The sequence below is a fragment of the Centruroides vittatus genome, unplaced genomic scaffold, assembly GCF_030686945.1.
Source record: "Centruroides vittatus isolate TY-2023 unplaced genomic scaffold, ASM3068694v2 contig_2818, whole genome shotgun sequence".
Classification (NCBI taxonomy): Eukaryota; Metazoa; Arthropoda; class Arachnida; order Scorpiones; family Buthidae; genus Centruroides; species Centruroides vittatus.
The window spans coordinates 256797-270222 of NW_027121792.1; positions in this window are offsets into that span (position 1 = coordinate 256797).

Sequence of the window (13426 nt, forward strand, 5' to 3'; positions counted from 1 at the left end):
CCGTACACGAAGTGTTTAGCCGGAAAAAAGAGGGTAACAAGGAGGGAGAGAAGATAGACAGTAGAGAAAGATAGGATCCCTCTGAACGGCGAACATAAGGCTACAATGCCCTCTAGGTCTGATGTTGCCGTGCAGTTTTTAGGATGCAAGGCCGTTGTTCCCGAAGGGTCTAAAAGAAAACCTGAGTGCAGCGAATACCAATAATTGAGTGCCGCCACGAATAGCTAAGTTTGTGCCAGGTGGCTGTTAGTAGGAAGACTTATATCTACTTAATACGAATAAAATTGAACGCGATTGCGAATCTTAATACTACTTAATTAATTAATTAACAGCTAGACAACAGCACGAAAAGGAAACGAACACAATGACAAACTAGACGAGACGAACAGACCAACAGAGACAAACGGGCAAGTCCCCAATTTTTTTTACTATTTATTTATTTTTTATTTTTTATTTTTATTTTTTTAAACATTAACTTACTCACTAATTAATCGAACCTACCATAACCTAGGACGAACCTAACCAGATGAGTAAAGCTAACAAACACTAATCTAATTTAACCTATCATAACCTAACAGGAAACCAAGCTAAGAGTCCCTAATGTAACTTGCAACTAGGACTAACCGAATTTAGACTGAAAAAGATGGAAAATAGTAATTAAAAAATACAAAGTTCAAAGGTAACTATATACCGACAATTGAAACAAAATAAGGGAAAGCTAATTGCCATCCGTGACCTCGGAGTAAGTGCTCTCAGGAGCCCCACTAATGGATATAAATGCGAATAGATGGTGGAACATTGTACGCGTGTGAATGAGTCGGTGTGGATTGCAAGGCCACTTGTACCCTTCAAGAATAGCAGCTCTCATTAAACTATCCCTAATGTGATTGTACCTATTGCAGAGAAAAACTAAGTGAAGTGGTGTTTGGTCCTCCTGAATATCACAAGCGCATTGTGGACTGTCTCCAAGGTTAAATCTATGCAAGTATTGCTTAAGTTACAGTAGCTGAGTGAGGGTGTAACTAGGGTAAAAGTGGCAAAGAATCGCAGTAGCAACCTTGGGGATGAAAATGTAAGTGAACCTACCAGTGGTGTCATGGTCACAGAGAATGAAGATTTGCTTCTTGACGTGATTGTTGATGTATGAGGTAGGAATGTAACTGAAGGTACTAGTGACTGAAGATTTTTTAGCTTGTTTGGCAAGACGGTCAGCGGTCTCGTTGCCGAGAACCCCGCATGACCCGGGACCCATTGGAACTCTATTCTAATGTTGTTGTCTAAGTGTCTGAGAATGTGGTGTATGAGATGGATGAGTTTTAAGCGGCTAATCCTGTGTAAAGCTACCCTACTGTCAGAATAAATGTGATAGTGTAAGTAGTGTGTTTTGTTCTTCCTACGTCTAATGTGAATTAAGCTCATATAAATAGCTAAAGTTTCTGCCTGTGCTATTGACCAGTGTGTACCTAGACGAAAGCGTTGCGAAGCTCGTTGCCTAAGTCGGAGTAAACTACAAAAGTGGCACCTATATCGTCACCCATCTTGGAACCGTCTGTGTAAATCCTAAACATGGGATGATCACCTGGATCTTCGAAGTAAACATCACGGGCAAGCTGATGGGAGGAGTGGTAATCGTAAGTCGGGAGGGTATTTTTGTCGATGCTGAATTTTTTAATATCATTAACAAGGTCAAACTGGGGGGAATCTTACCTACTCTAATCATTTTGTCGACATCAGAGTCGCTGTAATCGACGAGATTTTCCTGCCAAATAATGCGTTTAATTTCTAAGTCGATAGGGGTCAATCCTGACATTACCAAAAGGGCACTAGTGGGTGCTGTCCTATGAGCCTTACAAATGCGGAGAGCTGCAATCCTTTGAACAGATAACAGTTTTTTACGGTTATGGACTTTGGCGGTCACGTGGCTCCAGACTTATAAGGCATAGATGAGTGCTGGCTGAATTGCATCCTGTAAATAAGCTTAGTGGCATTAGGGCCAAGCATGTGTCCCTAGCAATACTAATGAGGGTATTGGTCGTCTTTTTAGCTTTGTCCGTGATGTATTTAATGTGGGATGTAAAGTTGAGTCTCTCGTCGAGAATAACACCTAAATATTTAATTTCCGTTGTTTGCTTTATTCTGCGAGCACCTATTCGAAGGGTAAGCTTTCTGACGAGTAGCGCGTTCCTACCAATTATCATGCTTTCGCATTTGTCTGTGTCAATGGGTTTCCTATGCTTAATACTCCACTGGGGAATGTTATTGAGAATGTCGTTGCATATGTCCTGTATGCGTTCACTTTTCCTGTGTGAAGCTAGGATAATTGGTGTCGTCCGCATAGCCCTGTATTCGGCAGCCAGGAGGCAAGGTGTCGTTTAAGTGCAGGATAGAGTTATAGGCTATGTTCCAGAGACCAGGACCAGACCTGGATCTTTGGGTATGACTATGTTATTTTGTGTTGTACACCTGCACTCCTGTTACTAAGATAGGACTGAAGAAGTTCGTGAAGATTTTGACGGCAGTGATGAGCATGTAATGTGTGCAGGATAAAAGGCCACCAGGCGTGATTGAAGGCGCCTTTAAAGTCAATAGTGATAATTGCGGTACGCTGATTGTTTTGTTTAGCCTGGTGGATGTAGTTAACGACCTGATGGATGGCATCTACTGTACCTTTGTTTTTGGAGAAGCCGAACTGATTCTGATGCAGGGCTCTACGATTGTGTAGATGCCATGTGATCCTATTAATCATTACAGTAGACCGTCTAACACTTTTCTCAGAGTTGGGAGAAGGCAGATCGGCCTGTATTTTTTGTAAGTGTTAGCGCTGGTGAGTTTGGGGATTAATTTGACACTAGCCTTTTTCCATTGAGTAGGAAAAAGGCCAATGTTCAAGCAGATATTAAAGAGAATTACAAACGCTGTAGGATTGGCCTCAAACCCTTGTTTCATTATCCTAGTGGTTTTACCGACAAGACCTGGAGCTTTGTTATCGGTGAGCGAACAGATGGCATTCGAAACATCGATTAGGTGAAGTTGTGATCATTGTTTGTGTGAAGCCCTTGCGATATTCGAGCTCACGTGTTAAAAATATCATAAAAATGTCAAATCAAGGGATCAAGCTTTGATTCTAACGCTGGTAAAAATTGGAAGAACAACTTAAATAAAATCGGAAAATAATAAAATTATTAATCGAGAGAAAAAATGTTTTTAAATAACCTTAAAAGGAGATGTAGCACTGATATTATGTATCAGACTTATAAGAATTCGAAACAATTAAATACGAGCAAGAGTTTCAAGATGCGATTAATTTCCCTTGATCGGATTAAAACACTGTCGAATTAAATCTTTGGTAGCTCGAAATGGTCTGTCATCTGCCTAGATACAGGAAACCGACCAAGCTGGAGATTCGGGAAAGAGAAACCTTATAAAAACCTGGATTTCAAGGGCAAAGGAGACTTTTCTCTGCCTCCCCTTGTGAAGACTTCTCCCAGACTTTTCCAAGAATTCTTCCTGACTTCTCTCAGCACCTAACAAAGTAGACCTCTTCCAGCGTCGAACTGAAGTTAAATATCTGGACTTTTTCTTGCTGTCAGAAATCTGTTTTGGACATCGGGCTTCCTTCATTTCGTCCAAGGACTTCCGGACACCCTAGAAACACCTGCTACGGGTCATTCGAAAGGTAAAGGCTGGTGAGGATGTGCGTGATAATTTCTTCCGTGTTGTTGGTGTAGCTGCCATCAGGGAGCTGAATAGTGGAGGGGGTTTGGAGCTGGCGTTTTTCCTTACAAGCTAAGTAGTACGGTTCAGACCAGGGGTTACAACCGCAAGTGTTGGTACAGAAATCCTTCCAAGTATTAGTCTTTGTTTTATTTATTTGTAAGCATTGTGTTCGTGCCTGTACTGGTCTCTAAGTGTGACTTTAATGTCCGGGTCCTGTTCATTCCTAAATTGCCTCTTTAATCTCCTAACAACTTTTTTTCTTGTTTTCTAGCACAGTGGTCCACCAAGGAACCTTTTTGTATTTACAATGTTTGAGTTTGGAGGCAATAACGTAAGAGTTAGTAATTGTATTTGTAAGCCTGGTGACAAGATGGTCTAAGGTTTCCTGAGTATAGTGACTGTGGTGAGGGGTACTAGCCCAAATGTTATTGAAGGTGTCGCGAAATAATTGCCAGTTAGTACGAGTATAGTGAAAACTATGATTATTAGTATCACTAGTAGTGTTCAGTTGGGTGAAGATATACCTATGGTAACTGACAGAATCTATGTCGGTAGTGTAACAGTGGTCGACCCTAGGGGTGATGTGACTGTTTCCTAATGTTAGGTCGATCCAACTTTCCCCTGTGGTACAGGAGTAGGTCGGAAGGGTGCTGGTGTTCAAATGAATAAGATTGTGTTGGGCCATGGTTTTGTTAACTACGTTACCCGCCAGGTCATCTTTTGGACTATGCCAGGTTGCAGACTTGGCATTGAAGTGTTTTCCTATTAGGATAGGTATATCTTTGTATGAGTTCAGGAGGTGATGAATGCCTTCTATGGCCGTCTCAATGTTAGTGGTATCTGGAATGTAGACGGAACATATGTAAAGGTGAGTGTTATTACACAGACGTTGGTAACGTATTCTGTGGTGTGTTGGGAGACAAGGCAGGCGGTAATGTTTTTGTTCTTGATGATAATACTAGCCTTGATGCGATAGCCAGGGTCCTGAGCTGGATAGACTTTCCAGTCATTGAAACTGACTATCATGTTGTTAATAGTGTAGGGTTCTTGGATCATGATGATGTCTGTATTGTGTACATTGGAAGTGTGAATGAGGAGGGAGCAGGCAGCTTTGCATTTCTGTGCATTAATCTATATGAGTTTATAGCTGCCTGTGTTCGTATTGTGAAGGGGTGTATTATTCATAGCTGACCCTACTAAAAGCTTATGTTTTCATGCGTTTGGTTATGGGGCACTGTTGAGAGAATGCGTTATGCGCGGTCTTATGTTCGCTCTCTTCTGATAGAATGTTATTGGCTTTGCACAATTAATGCAGCAGGGTTCCTGACTGTGGAAGCCTCGTAGCCATGGTTGCCCATGCAGTGACTTACAGTGTTGTTTTTCTGTACATTTATTAACTAGATGGCCATAACCACAGCATTTGTAGCAACGTGTGAGAGGAATATAGTCATCTACAGCTATCGTTGCCCCATTGCACACTAACATACTGCTGTTGAATTAACATGTTCCTGATACTAGGAGTTACCTGAAGGACAACGTGTAATCTAGAAGTGTCTGTCGCGTTGCGGTTTATTTGGGTTAGAACACAGCAACAACTCCTGGAGTGTGTATGTAGTATTTATTACAGTGTTCTAGATGTGAAGATCATTTATGAAGGCGCTGGTGACAGCGTCGCCCGGAACATTTAACAGAATAATCTTAGGTTGTTCGGCTGCCGAGTATCTAATTTTTAATCTAATCTAATTTTTATCTAATAACCTATCCGTTAATGTTTTTACTGAGTTTATGGCAGCCACCATTTTGTCGCTGTCAGCCTTTGTATTTAACTGAATGCAAGCTCCATTATTCTTAATTTTCCTGAGTGCTTTAACAGATTTCTAACTGACTAGGTTTTATGTTCATAGTGAGTGTTTGTCTTATTTCCTCCTGAGTGATATTAATGTTTTCTTTTGGAAAAACAAGAATCGCGCGTGTGCTAGCACTGGACTGTGTATGTTTTTGGACTGTTTTCTGGATAATTTTGGTGTTTGTCGTGTTAGCCTTAGCAGCAATACCAGCGTAGGACGATGTCTGTAAGCTAGTCAGAATAGTGCTTTTTGCAGTGTCCAATATTTTGTTGACTTTGCTATCAATGAGAGAGCCGACCTTCTCGGAAACCTCCTATTGAATACGACAGACTTTTTCTAGTAACAAGCAATCTTGATTCGAGTTTGAATTACAGAATTTTACATTGATTCAAATAGGAACCAGATGGGGCTGGCTCCAGTTTGAATTAAGAAGAATTTCGAACTCGTATAATACAGGGTGTACAGGGGATTGCCAAAAATGTTCTTGAATAGATAGAACTCGTCCAGCTAAACAAAAGATGTAGAGTAACATATTTGTAAATTCTCGATAGTTACCGAAATATTCGAGGTTAAAATTGCAATAAAAACTTGTTTTAGAATCCCAATGTTACCAGTTTAGAAGGAAAAAATAACTGCAATAACAAGCTTTTCGTGATTGCTTTTTAATGTTTTGCAAAAGAGTCTTTGCGAAAGTTCAGATTAATTACTTTAAAAAAAACTTTTTTACAGATTACTACATTACAGCTTAAAATTCTTCAGTTTTATTCGATAAATTACAAACTATACTGCCAAGTCTACTCGTAACCACTTTACGCTGACACCTCTCGCCATCGCCCATTTTCCGTCGTTAGTCAACAATTAGCAGGTCTTTTTGGCAACCCCCCGTTTATAAAAGCTGTCAATTAAATATACATATATTATTTTAGAATTAAATTAAAGTTTAAGTTGCATAAAAATTTCAGTTTAATGACGAAGAATATAATTTTTGTTATAAATTTAAAGATTTATTTAAAAGTTTTAACAATCACAATTAATAATTATAATAGAAGGTTTTTGAATAGCAAATTATAAATGAACTTTCTTTAATGTTTTCGCTCCCGAAACTTTAAAAATTAAACAAATGATCGCATAATTAAAAGCAAAATAGCATCTATAATAAAATACGTCTAGTGTTCAATAGAATACGATTCAAATTATAAAATACATCGTTACAAAATAACATGAAATGCTATACTGGAAACTAACTAAAGTTTGCTAATTTTCTATATAGTTTCATTTTGCTTTTATACATAATATAAAGTTTAATTTTAATTACTTCCGTGGACTAAAGAAGCATCATGCTACAGTCTATACAGGAATTTCTTTACGTTTTCCATGGACTTCTCATTAAAAGTAACAAAAAGTCAAGCTGCTATTATAGTTTCTGTTATGGGCGCTTCTAAATTAAATATAGTTATATATTTAATTAAGAAGCACCCAATATTTTGTTTTATTCGAATGATTAATTAAAGAACTAATGATAAAGTTATTGATATTATAGAAATAAAAGATATGTGACAAAACATTACAATAAGTTAAGTTAGACATGTATTGAGTCATAAGTCTATAACACTTTGTTTATATTTTTGTAAAAGTATTATTTATTAATATTTTAAAAATAAATTTATTAAACACGTATGTATATATAGACGAAATTTTAATTTATTATAATCTATTAATTCATTTTATTTATTTTATTAAAACCAGTAGTATTGAAGAAGATACAAGGTACTGTAATTCATTCGAGAAAATAATAACTTGAGAATTTATAGATAAATTATTCAAGTACTGATTTAAATGTTAATTGTGACAGGTTGCAATTTTGTCAATCATAGCATTTAACGGATTATAGCTTATCTAGATGAAATATCATCGCGTGACCAAAATTGCATTTTCCTCACTTATTAAATAAATTGGATTTTTCCTATTTTTTTCGGAAATAATGAGCCAATTCATAAAAGAACTGATACCAGTTCTTCATGAAATTAGATTCTTTACGCGCTAAAGAGGAAAGACAATTAGCTATTCTCTCAGCAGTGGTTTCACGTCACATAAATTCGTACGGTACCGTACACGATAGTTTTTATTACTTAGCAATATTAGCAAAATTATCTAATTTTCTACATTAAACCAGCTAATATATATTTTAAGCTATATTAAATCTCGGAGACAGTTTTATTAAATACGATAATGAAGTGGTTATACGAATTTCCTCGTTAGAGAAGTAGTTATCTTTAATCCACCATTATGCTCAATTATAGGATATAAAACTGGATGTAATGGGTCAGTGACAAAATTAATTAAAGTGATGATATTCTTTCGTTACTTAAATATAATAATAACGAAGAAACTCTTCTATACAAAATTTCTTAAATTGGGGATGTTACTTACAATAAAGATTAACTTTGTATTTAATTATAACACTTCTATATACATAAATAATGTTTCAAATTTATAACTTTTAAAACATGCAAATAAATATAAAACGTGAAATATTATGAAAACTAGAACGTGCTAATAATATAGACATTATTTCGAATCAGCATCGTTATTTCCATTATGCTTTTATATTTGTAAATAGAGTAACGTTGAATAGCATAGATAACAGAGTTTTCAGAACACAGTGTCCTCTTTTAACCTTACCGTGTGACGTCACAAGGTTAGTGAGGGCAAAAATTATAAGGAGCGCCCTTGTAAAAACAGTATTTTAGACCAATCATAGCGCAGTACGTGATGATACAGTGACGTAGCGAGGGGGGCAAGGGGGTGTATCATGCCCCGGGCGCCACTCGCAGAGGGGCACCCAAATGGTCTTGGAGACCATTTGGGTGCCCTCTGCGAGTGGCGCCCGGGAGGCTTTCCAGAAACTATATGTTTCTGGAAGGGGGAGGGGGCGCCAATAAAGTGTCGTGTCTGGGCGCCAGTTATGTTCACTGATAGCAATATTAATGAAAACAAGAAATGGCATTGACAGACTTTAATAAAATTTCTTTAAAAACCCCAAATAGCGTTTATTAAAATATCAATAACAAAAATAAACAAATGACGTATTGTTTAACATTATTACAAAGAAATAATGAAAAGAGTTTTCATTGTTAGACTGCGTTTTCTTCGCTGCGATTTTTCTCTCGCTATGATGTTTCGAATTCTAATATTTTCGTTATTATTTAAAGAAATTATGACAATTACTATAACCAGTCGTAGGTAAACGAAACATGATCCGTCGATGTATCGTAGAAACGAAAACAATGGATTTGCTACCATCGATACCGAACAGGATCCACACGGATATGTGGCCCTATCAGTGACAAATATAAATTTCCTCTTGAAAGACTTAAACAGAAATCACATCTTCAAGCAAAGGAAGTGAGTTTAAATTCATTTTTGTATAAGCTAAAGGAGGCATCTACACTTTATTCAGGATTTGAATATAATCCTAATTATCCTAGGATAATAAAGAAACAAAGACATTCGATCAAGTCAGAGAGGGATAAGATAATACCATTTAATGTCCTCCTTCGCAAAGTAATCACTGTACGACCAATGCCATGATTAAGTTCTACGATGAGCTGGCTCGAATCTAAATTAACAGAAGGGATGAAAAGATGAAAGAATTAGAACTCATTTTGACACAACAATCCGTCGCTACAGAGTCAGTTACGAACAATCCAGAAACCGTATCCATTCACGAACAAATAAAAAGGCGATATTTAACATTAACAATATCGCTGTCGATTTTGTTTTTTACAACAACGATCGCCTTTTGTGGCGTGTCGATTCAACGACATTGCTACAATGAATCCAGTCAGAAATACGTCGAACTGTCGGACAGAGACAAAAAGACAAAGCGGAAAAAAGAAAACCGGATAAGACATTCTCACCCGAACCTGAGCAACAACCTCTATTAGAACCAAACGAAGTTGAGGAAAACGCTCGACCTTCGTCCATTTCTTCGACAATTGATAGGGAATATTTATTCGAAAAATTCCTGTGATTGGTCGAACGTTTACACGAAGACGAAACAACTCGGAACGACTTTAAAAAGTGCTGAACAGATCTGTTTTGTTCATTTATGTGACGGAATTTGTGTTATTTTTCTATATTTTAATATTTATTTATGTTTGTTTTTTAAATTATAAATAAAAAAATACAAACAGTCTATAAACCAAGAATTTATTTATTCTACGTACTACATTATATTGCTATTGCTATATCAGCTATATCGTGATGATATCAAGAAGAAAAAAGCTGACGGCAAGCCGAACAATGTAATAATGTGTGTTAATCTTAAATATAGAGTATTAGTGGCGTAGTGAGGAGGAGCAAGGCCCCGGGCGCCACTTGCAGAGGAGTGCCCAAATGGTCTCCAAGACAAACTATACGTGTTTCTGGAAGGGGGCACCAATAAAGTGTCGTGCCCCAGGCGCCAGTTATGTTCGCTACGCCACTGTGATGATATGTACTAAACTTAAAGGACATAGATCATAAAGTTGTTCATGCTTCTTTAAAAACTTTTTAAGTCGAAGATATGCCTACTTCAATACCTTGTTGTTGTGTCCTATAAGAAGAGTGCGCAAATAATAACAACTGGCTTGCTGTAGAAGCTGTGTTTATTTACTTACCATACATATTACATCATAACAACAATTTTATAATTATAAAAAATTACATAATTTCTTTTTTGTCTTCTTAAAGTAGTCTCTTAAGGTCTCTTAAACTGACGCAATGACTCCATTAAATAAGGTTAAGGAACCTTATAAGAAAAGTGTGCAAACTCCTTAATGTTTGCGCAAAATTCATTGAGCTGCAATTTGAAAAAAAATTACAGATCTATAAATTCCCACTACCTTCCTTCCTCAATCTCGAGAATGGAGTTAGATAGATGTAAAATCGAGATCAAATAGGGAAAGCATTTGGAGCAGCAGGCCCCGGTCAACTATATACGAATTTTCTGAGATTTTAATACTTATTTAGGTTACTTATAGCCAGATGTCACGTTATTTCAATTCAAAATTTTCTCCTAAATGGAATTACATAGATGACCAGCACGACTCACTAACAGGAAAAGCATGATGTATACAAAGGCAAGACACTACTAGGAAATTGAGAACATTGTGACAAAAAAATTGCAGCCTGGCATTGTGACGATGTCACAATAAATGATTGCTCGTTATACTCATATTATATTTTGAAAACAAAGATCGCCCTCAACTATTCTTTGTTCGAATTCCTCCATAATTTACTTCAGTCACTTGAAGTAGGCTACTCAAGCAAACAATATTCGACAATCCGTGAATTATTCTAAGTTTTTCGGCGTTATAAAATCGAAATTCGTTTTTCTTAGTCGCCATGTTTGATAAAGTAAAGCCAACGCTTCACTACATCTTATTAGCTCTGTTATAAGCAAACGACTACTCCGATTGGCTACCGTACAATCTTATTTTATAACGTAAGCTTGTAACAGAGACTTCGCTTGTTGGCTTATAACATTGGCGGCCGGATGGTCTAACGATTAAAGTATCAGCCTACCGCTCTGTGGAACCCGGAAACGGATCCAGATGGGTAGAAAAACCCCAAAAATTTCTCGACCCGGAGGGTGAGGAGAGACCCTCCGTTTACCTCATCGTGGGCTTTGGCTAAATCCATAATGAATATTATTAAAAAGGCCCTCTTAATGTCCACAAGGCAAAAACGATAAAAACTTGTAACATTATGACTATTTATAAGGTTAAAACGAAGCATTTTATAACAGAGCAAAGTTATACTGTTTTATCTTATATTATTGTTAAGACTCTTGAAAACTTATATATAATATTGAAATTTAATAGTACTGTAATTTTTATTGTATTTATGATATCTGAAAGATATATAAACGTCTCGCCAACGTAGAGTTTTCAGGGTTTTCTTCACGTTTATGACATCTAAATAAGTGCTAGTTTTCCATAAAAGTCCTCTCAGAAAGTATCTTCTTTTGGCAGATCGCCCACGTGTCGTGTTACCGTAGCCAAATAGACCAAATGAACCTAATATATTTCGAAAAGTTCGCAAACGAAAGTATAAAATTCCAATTTAAAATGTTACTTGTTTACAAGTATAGTATATAATATCCAAATAGATGACAAATAATTAACTTTTTTTTCTAAAAGTCTTGCCAACATTACTACGCAAGTTCAAAGAACTTTATGACAAAAAACATAATTCGGTTTTTTTAAAGTGTTTTTATAAACATAATTTGACAAAAAATGCGGAATTACTTTAGTAAGCTACTGCCAAATGTCTCCTTCTTTTCGTTGTAAAACGAGTTTTGTAAATATCTAGAATAAAATTTAGCAAAGGTTTTTAAAAAATTTCACTATCAAGAAACATTATTTCTAGCGAATTTCACCTATCACAAAAGATGCAAAATCAAATTTATTAATATTGATTGGCATAAACGTAGTTTTTATAATACAATCATAATACTGATAGATCCAATCTTTAGGAGAAAAAGTAACGAATGAAAACATTTTTGACTTTAATAATTTTTTTCAAACTGTCTAATCCAATAAAGGGAATGTATCTAATGGTGTTGCATCTCCCCTTGATACTAAAAACCAATTTTATTCAATAAAAATAAAAATATAATAATTACATCTCATGACTCCAATGGTAAAAAGTAACCTTATACAAACAGAAAAAAGCAGAAGAGTTTAAACTGACATTTCTCAATAACGTAAGTCGGAAAGTGCGGAGCACTGGACGTTCAGTCGTGGGTTCGCGCCTCGCCAGGATCAGGCTGAACAAGTTGGAGTTTTCCGGCTTTTCTCCACGTCTGTAACGCTTGAATAAGGCCCACTTACCCTTAAAAAAGACCATTATTCCCCGCGTACCAACGAATATAAAAACAAATATATAACTACTAACCACGGTATATAACAATTCTTCCACACTCTACTACGAGACACCCCCCATAGCCTAGCAGTTATCGCCCAAAATGATGAAAAGACAAGAATTTCCTAATCCTGAGCTTCCCGGAGGCGAGAAATTTCGATGAAGGAACTGGATTAGCAAAAATGCAGACTAGAGTTCCCGTGCACGTTGATCGAATCGGTGAAAACGTGCGATCGTGTTTCCAAATATTTTTATGTTGTTAAAACTTTGTGCTCCAATCCCACAACATCATATGAATGCGAAAGGTCGGTGAGGAAGTCGAGAAGACAGAGCTACAGTGACTGAACGTCGCCTTAAGGTTTAATGTTTCTAGACTACCTTTGTGTAGTGTATGTGGTATAACACCAGTAGAAGAGAGGACAACAGGTACTGTACAATAAATACCGTATCCATCTTCCACATCTGTCTTGTTTCTTAAACAAGTGGAGTGTACTTGTTGATTTTTTTATGTTATGAGTGTTTGGAACAGATATGTCTATCATACAGGCGATTTTATTTTTATTTTTTATGCATTAATTAGGGCATTTAATGAAAAATAAAAATAAAAGACGTCCGAGACTCTTGCTCGATGTACATTTATAATTAAACAGATATAAAATAATTCAAAATTCATTCACTCAACAATTAACTCATAACAAACGAAAAACGACGTAATAAGTATTTACAGTAAATTAATTCTATTAATGATGAATTGTGCCGAAGAAAATATATTATATTCGTCCGTTCAGAATCTAAATGATAATTCACTGATATGCCACGTAGTAAGAAAAGTATACAGTGTTTTGCCTACAAAAGGGGAAATACTTCTTGCAATAAGTACGTCTTTGTTTTGGATACATCTATTCTGGAGTTTTCCCGTGGTACGAATGAAAATCTTTAAAATTTGTGATGCT